This window comes from Panthera pardus, unplaced genomic scaffold (assembly GCF_024362965.1).
Source record: "Panthera pardus isolate Hobbes unplaced genomic scaffold, ASM2436296v1 HiC_scaffold_17, whole genome shotgun sequence".
Lineage (NCBI taxonomy): Eukaryota > Metazoa > Chordata > Mammalia > Carnivora > Felidae > Panthera > Panthera pardus.
This window is the reverse complement of record NW_026526732.1, coordinates 47,739,814-47,750,699: the sequence shown is the minus strand read 5'-3', so window position 1 is coordinate 47,750,699 and position 10,886 is coordinate 47,739,814. Positions and strand designations below refer to the sequence as shown.

The following is a 10,886-nucleotide window of genomic DNA, read 5'->3' as shown; positions in this document are numbered from 1 at the left end:
AGCTTCTCTATTTTAGCCACTAATGTAATACAGTTAGGTTTATTTGCTTCATTTGCTTACAATTTTTAGAGGTTGTTTTCTTTGTCTCATTTTGCTTTGATGTTGTTTCCTAATTATGTAAAATATTTCCATGTTTTCAAAGTCAAAACTAAACCACAGAATACTTTTAAAAAGTCTATATTTAATCTCTATGCCTTCCATTCTGGAATATTCCTTTTCCATCTAAGATCGCCACTTATATTTCTGGCCTTTACAAAATAACAATTCTTTTCTGCTTTCCTATATGACAGCATGGTGATCTTCATTTTTTTTTAAACGGTAATTTCCTGTTTTTCAAGGGAATTGTGCCAGGAGTGGTATTCCTAATTCTCCCTTTTATCCTCTCTCATAAACCAAATTTTCTGTTAGTATGTCCACTGATTACTTCTTTTATCTCTCACCTTTTTATTAGTCATCTATATAGCATTTTAATATCTGTTGGTACAATCTATGTTAATGCATGAAAACTGGTTACACGGTTTGACATGTCATTCAAAACTTAACAAGTAATCTCCAGGGTAAGAGTTATGCTGCCCTCAACAGAATTCACTCATCCCTAAGAGTAAATAGGAAATGGATGTTGTCTATTTCACAAAGAACTCTATTTCTTGTTTTTACTTTATAGGATATATTCCTTATACCTCTCCCAATGTCAACAAACTCTATCTTTCAAAACCTTTCATCCTTCCCAGGCACCAGCTTTTTAAGGTTAAAAGAGAAACTGGACTGTGCTTTAAAATGATTGTTTGAATTCTACTTTGATTAATTTCTCTCTTTTTGTTTTATGTGTTTTCTTTATTTTTCTCTTTCTTGCAAAAAAGAGGGATTTGTTCACAATTAAAACAAATGAAATAATAAATAATATATTATATCTATGAAAGTCTCAACAATTTTTTTCTCCAATACATTTTCTTTCTTAACCTTGTATATTCTATAATAATATCACAATTTACTACCACTCAGGCTTAGAATCGTGAATTAGCAGGAGCATCACATGTCATCAACATTTGTAGTATGAGATAATATTTTACACACACACACACTCTGAATGTCTAAAAAGTAGGTACTATTATTTCAGTTTTATAGATGATATGACTGAGAATTAATGAAATTTAAAAATTAAATAGTTGGGGGAAGGCTACTGGGATATGAAACAGTGGATATCATATTTCAAACAAATGTCTCTTACACCCTGGAGGCAATAATTTTGCCAATGTCACTAGACATTTTTGTTCAAATTTCTAATCATAAGACTCTGTTTATTTTTATTTTTTTTTAATAACACCTCTTCAAAACAAAAGCCTTTTCAAGTCATTTTATGTTTAGAAATGGTTCAGTTCAATGGTTAGCAATGCATGCTCTGAATACCAGACTACAGGGGTTCAAATTTCAGCTTGCTAAATGTGTTCAACCTTGACCAAACTGTTTATAATACACTTAGACTACCTTTGCGTATAAGATTTTAATAAATATTAAATGTTTTTATTGAAACAACCATCTCTTTATCTAAAGTTCTGATTATTTTCCCCATGAATTATGTCAAAATTTTACTTCCTCTAGTCTTGACATGGCCCTCTTTGACAAAGTAGCCTTCCACAAAATACAAATAAAACTTCAGTGTTTCCTTGAATCTTTATTTGAATGGTTTCTGAATCTTGATTAACAGAGACTATGAGGATTCCATTTGATCTTTGATTCTTTACCCAGGGTCAGGACAGAGGGATGAGTAACAGCCAAATTTTACTGAAAAAATTTGATATCAACTCATCTTCAACCCTATACAATTTTCTGTAGAAGTTCTTTGTTAAGAAACTTAACAAAGCCCCCTCTCTCTTTTCCCAATGGAAAACTTTTCTTATCGTCTTGACAACATTCTATCTTTTTTTCTTATAAAGAGTAAAGAGAAAATACAAAACCTCTCTTCCCAGCATGTGGCTTTCAATTACCACTTTTATTTATTCTTAAAACAAATATACTCATATTCCTAACATTACAGGTATTTTAAGTGAACTCCTCCCAGAAATAAGAACTTATTTTAGGTAGCTAATCCTTCTGGTTATATAACTTTTTAAAAAATGTTTATTTATTTTTGAGAGAGAGAGAGAGACAGACAGAGTTTGAGTGGGAGAGGGGCAGAGAGAGAGAGAGAGAGAGAGAGAGAGAGAGAGAGAGAGAGAGACGGAATCTGATGCAGGCTTTAGGCTCTGAGCTGTCAGCTCAGAACCCGATGCAGGGCTTGAACCTACAAACCATGAGATCATGCCCTGAGCCAAAGTTGGACGCTTAACCAACAGAGCCACCTGGGAACCTGTCTGGTTATATAACTTTTGAAAATATTTTTATTTTAATGAAATAAATTGCATCTTTTTACACAACTATTAAGGAAGGTTTTTGTCTTCAAGAAAAAAAAATCCCTGTAACCACTCTGCCAAGGTCCTGTGTTCTCTTGCCCTATCTAAATGGTTAATAGAATCTTCCACTACTCTTTCTTTACCTCTCTGCTTTAAACCAAGCAAGTGTCCATTTACTTTACCCCAGAGGATCTTTGCTTTATTGTTACATCTGTTCTTAAATTTGTGATCTAGTTATTCTCATATATTGCCTCATATACTTATATGTCTACGTATTTTAAAGAAACTAAGCCTTTATTTCCTTGTTTCATAAATAAAATTGACTGAGTTGGTTGCTTTTCAGTGATTAGTCAAAGAGACCAAATCCCATATCGTCATGGGACTCTTCCGATTCTTGTTTTGTTTCAACCTTGCCGGGGCAGCAGCAGAAGCTGCAAGAACAGCTGTGGTAGCAGCAGTCACAAGTGCAGGTGGATCAGCCAAGAAGACCTTGATCTTTTCAGCAAGGGACCATACGTTATCGGCAAAGACAGAACTCATTTGTATCCACTGATAATAGAATGGTGTACTGATGCAACAGTGGGGTAACCAATCTGCAAACATACACTAGCAACATGGCAAACACCCTCCAGGAAAGGAATGCAGTTTCCTCTGTGATATCAAGCACTTCAGGGTTGTAGATGTTGCCATTGTTAAACACCTGCTGGATGATCAGCCCAAAGGAGAAGGGGTGGGGGGGGATGTTCAGCAGTATGGCTTTGCTGGCTCCCACTTTGTCTCCAGTCTTAATCATTTGCACAGCACTCAGTATTTCAAGTTCTCAGTATTTTAATGGTTCAATGGTTCATCGGTTCTCCTGGAGATTTAGTAATGGTGATTTCTAAATCCTGGAAGAAGGAGATCTTCTTTAGCCCCATACCAGTGTTGTGGGCTGGTACAGTGATATCATGTGGAGTTAAGCCACCCGTATAGGTGGCTGCTGGCCGTTTATTGTCTAACAGCATGTCTCTGATCTGAGTGATTAGAGCTCTGATCTCAGTTCACCTTCTTGGTGAACACAAAGCCCACATCCCCCTAGATATGAGGCAACAGTTTCTCCAGAGCAGAGATATTCTCCGGATGCCCCTGGATGGCCTTGTGATTGAATCATGATGTTTTTGCCCATAGGACCACAGCTTTCCCCAAAACAGGGGCATGCCAGTTTGCTACATCTGCTTGGAGTCCATGTTGTCTGCTCCCACAGTGAAGACTTTTAGATAATCATTGAAAAGTTGGATTATTTTAAGGAAGTAGATGGGTTTTCAGGTTGCCATGTCTTCCCTAGGCATTACAATAGTGCATTGGGGATTGCCACACAGGGTCTAATTGACACTGTTACTCTCATGAGGATGCCTGGTGAGAGGCTTATGTATCTATATTTTATTATCTTAACAGATTTATAAACTCCTTGATAAGACTCCTTGAGACACATGTATGGACACTCCTTCACATGCATGGTGCTTTGAACATAATAGGCACTCAGTAATAGTTATTCAATGATTGATCGAATGATTTCATAAATACCTCAAGGAACATGTTGAACATACTGTGTGTGCCCATTATTTACTGATCATTTGTATGTAAGAATATAAGTCTTTTGAATTATTTCAAATTTTATGTGTTCTCAAACTCAGCTGTCATGGAAGGAGAGTTGCATGTCAGAAATACAAACAGGTCTCCATTTATATAGCACTGATATAAATGTCCAGTGTGCAGCAAATGACTAACTTTTTGAAACATTTATGGTCTATTATTTTCCATTTGCCTTAAATCAACAGAAAAATCCCTTCATAATACATTTCTGAAACTGACTTTTCAGCTTATTTCTTGTGAATGCATGATGCCTGCATTTCCTCTCCTTCTTCCTCCTTTCTTCTACACCCCTAAACACAAACTCACTATTTACAGTGCTCAACAGTACTTCAACAGAAAACAGGTCTGTACCCTACATAAAATAAGTTTTAAAAAAATCCACTTTGCATTCTGACTAGAAGCTCACTCCTAGTTTAAAATCCCATTTATCATATCTGCAAAATATCCATCGTTATTTCAATGCAAAAGAAGCATGAGAGAATCAGCATCATAACAAATTGCCATTACATAAAGTGTTTTGTACATTTTACAAAAATGGTTGCCTATATAATCACATTGCTAGGCCACCAGTCAGAGGTCTGAAAGGGATTCATGTAAGCGAGGAGTCAGCTTAACCTTAGCTTTAAAATAATGTGCCTTTGGGCTTGGAGGTCAAGTGAGAGGTTCTGAGTGAAGATACAAATGTGGTATAGGTGACATACAGGTGATATACATAACCATGAGCTAAAATGAAGTGATAAAGGTAAGGTATGAGTTTGGAGACAGAACTGAATAGGAATAGGAATTAAGCCCAAGAGGGAAGAGGGCTCCAAAATTAAGAGTTAAAAGAGATGAGGAGGAAAGGCCAAAAGGCATGAGAAGGAGAAAATAATGAGAATGTGTGAAAAATAAGCTCCAGTCAAGTGAGGAAGGTTATTTTAAGAAGGAAGGATATATTGTGGGGCACCTGGGTGGCTTAGTGGGTTAAGCATCGATTTTGGGTCAGGTGATGTTCTCACAGTTCATGGGTTCAAGCCCTGAATGGGGCTCTATGCTGACAGCTCAGAACCTGAAGCCTGCTTTGGATTCTGTGTCTCCCTCTCTCTCTGCCCCTCCCCAGCTCATGCTCTGTCTCTGTCTTTCAAAAATAATAAATGAATGTTAAAAAAAATTTTTAAAAAGAATGAAGGACACATTGTGTCAAATGCTGTTTATAAGTTAAGCAAGAGGAGAATGGATATGTCCATTGGATTTAGCAAAGCCTAAGTCACTAGTAAGGAATGCAGTTTCAGTGGAGTGATTGGAGACTAGAATGTTGAAGCTTGTTGAAAAGATAATGTGAGAAAAGGGATTAGAGAGAATGAAAGTAGGTAACTCTTTTGATAAGTGTTGTTACAAAGGGGACAAATAAAGCAGTAGCTATCTGGTAGAGTGACTTCAAGAAAAAGTTTTATTTCTGGGAGGGTAATTGAGACATGACAGTATGTTTTATGCTACTGGAATCATGTCCTCTTTGATTCAAGAAGGAAGCATAGAGAAATGGCTTTAGGTATGACCATGGATTTCTCCTCTAGGAAAACAGATACATTGACAAAGCACCCATACAGACGCTGATAGATGATTTCATTTGATAATGGTGGTCTTGGCATTGTCTTTGTTTTAGTTGATAAAAAGCAAGCTTATCAACTTACAGAGAAGGCAGGTTAGCAGATATTGGGAATTTGAGGTGGTGACATTTGTTTAAGAGAGTGGGAAAATCAGTAGACTAAGGATATATTGAGTCAGGGATTTTTGTCTCTGTGTTCAACAAATGTTTGCTCTTACCCCTATTTTAGCAATTTTCACGTTGCTTTGCAGTTGTGTTCCATTTGTTTGTTTTGCTTTCTTTTGTTTTTCCTCATCAGAGTGTGAATTTTTCCTGAGCAAAAATAATCCTTGTTAGTATCCTCTCTGTTAAATTACTTCTCAGCCTTTTTGGTCTAGAGAAAAATAGTATGCACTTACTCATATGCTTTGTTGAATATTTCATAATCCATCAATGTGTGTTCAACCTCTTCAAAACCATAAAGCAACCCTTGAGGAGAGCAGTATTATTACCCCCAATTATACTCCATAGGTACACAGAAAAGTTGGTTAACCATAGAGTACAAATCAAACAAGTGGTTTGGCTCATAAGTTGGCAGAGATAGTTGGTGTCAGATCCAAACTCCTAGTGAGGCTTCTTTAATAGACAGAAAGTGCTCTCTCAACTAATTTAACTGCAGATGTAGACATTTATTATACCAGGACTCCATTGTAACACTGACTTATGTGACTCCAATATAAAACAATTTTACCTTGAATCCCAACAGCAAAATATAGAATATCTTTGTTCTAACCACTTTCATCTATAATAAAGACTGTTAAATGCGTAAAATTGAAATGTTGTTAGGAAGCAATAAAACATTCTGCTGTTTTGTAAAATCACCCCTGGAGGTTGGTTACACTTAACTAATTTCCCACTCTTTAACACTGAAGGCAAAACATATATAACATTTGCTAAAACCCAATAATAGGACTCAATTTTTACATTTTTATAAAGCACCAAAAGTCACAATCTTAACTCTCAGATTCATTAAGCAGTTCAAAATTAGAAAGAAAATAAAACCTGTTGACTACATTCCTACAATAGGAAACACTTCGGTACAAGCTGTGACTGGATAAGAAGCAGATAGGTGGTGGTTTCTCACAACCATTTCTCACAAGCCATTTCTCACAACACAGAATCTGGAGATGGACTTCCTAAGTTCAAATCCTACGTCTTCTATAAGTTCTCAGGGTAAAAAATAACATATATATCAGAGGATTAACGTGAGTTTAATGAATTGATACATGTTAAAAAAAAAAGCTTAAACCAATGGCAAACATTTAATAAGCCCTATGTAGATGTAAACTACCCTGTAATTTTCAAGGATTTAAGGGTGATACCAATAATTCAAAATAAAAATTCCCATTTCTTCAAACCATCAGAATGCATACACTTTGGAAAAAACGTCGTTTTGAAAACATCTGCCAATGGCTGTCATCTTCAACAGCCACACACCTGCTGTGCTTGCAGCTTCCTTCACGATCAGACTTGGAATCATTTCACCTCCCTCATGTTGCGTTGTCTTTTGTGTTGAATTCCCTGTTTTGTGGATACTGTGTCTTCTTATACTTGGCTTATACTTTCATAATGACAGAATACACTCTTCACCAGTTTTCCAAGAAAGGGAACATAGGAAGTAATTTTTTAAAAGCATTCCTTGTTTTCAAATATCTTTATCCTTGCTTTACTCTTGAGTGGATTTGAGTAGGTGTAGAATTTGGTTGGAAATTATTTTCCATCAGAATTCTGTTAGCATTGCTCTATAGTCTTCCGGTTTCCAGATTCCTGTAATTATTGTAATTCCTGTAATTATTGCCTCATTACTGTGGCATTTGAACTCCTGATCTTTCATGGATAACTTGTTATTTATATGTCTGGAAGATCTGAGAACTTTCAAGTTTCCAACACCTCCAATGTTTTGAAATTTCAAAATGAGTTGTTTTCGTTGGCACTGAGTTAGCTGTTTTAATCTAAGAATTCATGTGATTGATTTCTTGGCATTTTCTTCTACTATTTTTTGATATTAACCTTTTTTCTAATTCTCCTATTTATTCTTGAACTCCTATTTAGCATTTGGGCATGCTAGATACTATAATTATCTTATATTTTTTTAACTTATTGTCCAATTCTTTATATTTTATTTCACTTCTTCAACTTTACCTTCAAAAATGCACTGAATTTTTAATTTCATTTTTTCCCTTTTTAACTGTTTTTCCTTTCCTTTTTTTTCTAGAGAGAGAGAGAGAGAGAGAGAGAGAGAGAGAGGAGAATCTTAAGCAGGATCCACACTCAGCATGGATCCTGACACAGGACTTGATTCCACAATCCTGGGATCATGATCTGAGCAGATATCAAGAGTGGAATGCTGAACTGATTGAGCCATCCAGATGCCCTTCTTTTTTTTTTTTTTTTTTGATTCTAAGAGCTTTAACATTTTTCCAAGTATTCATTTATGACATATAATTATTTTTTCATAAAGATTCAATCTTTTGTCTTATGTCTCTGAAAACATTAATTATAGGTTTATTGATATTTTCTTCTCTCTCCAACATTATCTGTTTGCCCTGAGTTATGTGTGTATTTATACTTTTCCCCTGAGAGGTGTGTGTGTGTGTGTGTGTGTGTATATATATATATATATATATATATATATATATATATATATATATATTTTTTTTTTTTTTTTTTTTTTTTTAAGGCAGGTAGCTGTTAAATTCCTATATTTAAAATTACTCAAATGTCTGCTGGTCTTTTTCTATTTATATTTAAGATTAACACACAGTTAAAAATTAATACAAATTGGAAGTGCCTGGGTGGCTCAGTCGGTTAAGTATCTGACTTTGGCTCAGGTCATGATTTCACGGTTTGTGAGTTCAAGCCCCACGTTTGGACTCTCTCCTGTCAACATGGAACCCTTTTTGGATCCTCTGTCCCCCTCTCTCTCTGCTCCGTCCCTGTTTTTGCCCTCTCTCTCTCTCTCTCTTTCTCTCTCAAAAATAAATAATCATTAAAAAAAATTGATACGAATTGGAGACCAGACTTGAAAATACCCTCAAGCAGAGAAATCCACTTAAGCCATATAAGCAAAACTAAATCTAGCTTATGTCATGAACATAGGCAAAACCTCACTTAGGTTATTTCTTATAAATTCCTCTGATAAGTTAAAGCAAACTTAAGTCATCTTCCTAAAAGTGGTATATCACTTTTAATCAATCCCCTGCCGTCTGGAGACTGCCATCATAATAATGAACTATTGTAAAGGTTAAACAACTTCCTCATTTTCACTTAATAAGCCATCTTATAACACCATGCCCCTGAGCTTCATATCAGTTTGAAATTTGAAAACTCCAAGTTCATGAATTGTTTTTACATGCACAATAAACTCTTACTAAATACTATTTTACTTATGTTTTAATTTTGCTATTTCTGGATTTTTGAGAGTGTTACAAATGACTGGACATTCTATAAGTAGTGGTGGAAGTCATCAAATGCTGGGCTTCACCATGGGAGATTAGGTGAGCACCAAATTATTTTACTCAGGTACTTGTAAATATCAGTATCTGGAAGCTAAAATGTTTCTCCAGGGGCGCCTCGGTGGCTCAGTCAGTTGAACATCTGACTTTGGCTCAGGTCATGATCTTGGGGTCTGTGAATCTGAGCCCCAAATCGGGCTCTGTGGTGACAGTTGAGCCCAGAGTCTGCTTGGGATTCTGTGTCTCCCTCTCTCTCTATCCCTGCACTGCTCACGTCTATCTGTCTCTCAAAAATAAATAAAAACATTAAAAAATAAAATAAAATATAAAATAAAATAAATTAAGTTAAATAATGAAATGAAATGAAATGAAATGAAATGAAATGAAATGAAATGAAATGAAGTGAAATGAAATGAAATATTTCTCCAGAGAATAATCTTCCACTTTCCCTACTGGGCTATAGAAATCTGGCTGAAGCATTCTGGGACACCCAGAGAAGGGATCAGGAAGTCTTGAAATTGTTGTGTAGCTTTACTATGCCCATACTTGGTATAATATCTCCCTCTCTCTAGCTTGGTATTAGGACGAATCTTATTTCTTGGTAAAGTGGAGGAGGAAAGGTGCCCAGATAAGCGGGGAGAATAAGGAGCAGACCAGCCCACAGTTACCCAGTTAATTTCTATCAGTTAATCAGTATCAGCCCATAGCTACCCCTGGGCGGAATCTGCTTTGATTTGCTTCCTCTGTCCCACAGAGCAGGTTAAGAAGTCCCTCTTTTGTATGCTCTCAGAGTATGTTTACAGTACAGCACATTTCACTGTTAATTATGCATTTATTTGTGTGATATATATATATATGTGTGTGTGTGTGTGTGTGTGTGTGTGTGTATATATATATATATATATATATATATTTGTGTAATACATATATATTTTTTAAATCTAGAATTTCATTAGTTAAAACTTTCCCCATACCTCTAATGCCTGGAAAGTCACAGCCTCTCTTGCTCTCAACATCCCACATCAGTGTATTGCATTTGTTGCAATCAAAGAAACTACATTGATATATCATAATCACCCAAAACCCATAGTTTACATAAAGTTTACTCTTAATGTTGTCTATTCTATGGATTTTGATAATGTATGATAGCACATATACACCATATGGTATCACATAGGATAGGTTCACTGTCCTTACAATGATTTGTGCTCACCTATGCATCCCTCATAACCTCCTACCTCTTGGCAACCACTAATCTTTTTCCTATAACCTTAGTTTTGCCTTTTCCAGAATGTCCTATACTTGGAACCATGTAGTATGTAGATTTTTAATACTGGTTGCCTTCACTTAGCAATATGCATTTAGATTTTATCCAGGTTTTTGTGGCTTGATAGCCCATTTCTTCTTAGTACTGAATAATATTCCATTGTCTGGACGTACCACAGTTTATCCATCCATCTACTGAAGGACATCTTGGTTGCTTCTAATTTTGGGTAATTATGAATAAGGGAGCCATAAATATCCATATGTAGGTTTTTGTGTGAACACAACTTTTCACTCCTTTGGGTAAATACCAAGGAGTACAATTAAGAATCAGAGGGCAAATGTATGTTTAGCTTTGTAACAGACTGCTAAACTGTGTTCCACTGTAGTTGTACCCTTTTGCATTCCCATCAGCAATTAATGAGAGTTGCTCTTGCTCTGCATCCTTACCAGGTGTTTGGTGTTTTCACTGTTTGGGATTTTGGCCACTTTAACAGCTGTGTAGCGGTATCCATCCCCTAA

General features: G+C 35.8%; 1 pseudogene; it reads right to left on the bottom strand.

The window, feature by feature from the left end:
- Positions 1–2,736: 2,736 nt before the first annotated feature.
- Positions 2,737–3,718, bottom strand: LOC109260617 (60S acidic ribosomal protein P0-like; annotated as a pseudogene).
- Between the last annotated feature and the right edge of the window lie 7,168 nt (positions 3,719–10,886).